Source organism: Pterocles gutturalis, unplaced genomic scaffold (assembly GCF_000699245.1).
Source record: "Pterocles gutturalis isolate BGI_N339 unplaced genomic scaffold, ASM69924v1 scaffold15400, whole genome shotgun sequence".
Lineage (NCBI taxonomy): Eukaryota > Metazoa > Chordata > Aves > Pterocliformes > Pteroclidae > Pterocles > Pterocles gutturalis.
Window position 1 is genome coordinate 1952 of NW_010146099.1, and position 835 is coordinate 2786.

The 835-nt window shown below is 56.4% G+C and overlaps 1 protein-coding gene across 1 annotated transcript in view; it reads right to left on the reverse strand.

The window, feature by feature from the left end:
• WSCD2 (WSC domain containing 2) overlaps window positions 1–835 on the reverse strand; it is a gene marked incomplete at its 5' end in the record, with an annotated part of 6706 nt that overhangs the window by 1719 nt on the left and 4152 nt on the right. The gene's annotated exons all lie outside the window — the stretch shown is intronic.

The following is an 835-nucleotide window of genomic DNA, read 5'->3' on the forward strand; positions in this document are numbered from 1 at the left end:
GTCAGACACGGGGGTCTCCAGCCCCTCCCCGGTGCTGAGCCAGGGCTCTCAGCAACCCCCCCAGCCCAGGTAAAGTCCTCCAACGAGGGAAAATCTCCATCTTTCTGGGCAAGTAATTCCAACGGTTAATTAACCTGACAATTAACCCATCAGCTAATTACACCGTGCATCCCCTGGAGGGAATCCGGTGATGCGATGCGTGGGCAAATCGGATGGTGCTGGGGTGGAGGGAAGGCTCCCCTCTGCCTGACCCCCCCTCAGGGGAGGCGTGGGGGGAGTTTGGAACTGGGAAAGCTCTGGAGGGGTCCTGGGGTGCGGGGGCTCTGGCGACGGGCTCAGCCTGCTTCCCCCCCTGGGTGGTACCCACGATTTGCAGTTGTGCATTGGGATGCAGCAGATGGGGATAAAATCTAGCGAGAGGCTCAGACACGACCCCCCCACCAGCCCAGGGATCGGAAAACCCACCAAGGAAGTGACGGGATGTTTTTGTTCCCCAGTTTTAAGGGATGGGGCGGTGGGGAGAGAGGGGCTGGGCTGGCTCCAGCACTGTGAGCACATGGAGATAACGGAATCCAGACACATCGCAGCGACAACAGCAAAAGCTCCCCTTAAATAAACTCTGAATTAAGGGTAGCAGATGTTCAATCAAGCTAAATATTTTAACTCTTTCCAATGAAGTCAATCCCACAACAGCAATTTGTAAATTGCTATAATTAACGAGCCTCCGCAATAAGCCTGTGCGTGGGAAAGGTGGTGTCTCTGGAGCAGCTGGGTGACAGAAATATCACCCCGCCACCGCTGATGGCCACAGGGACGGGCTGGTGGCTGCCACCGC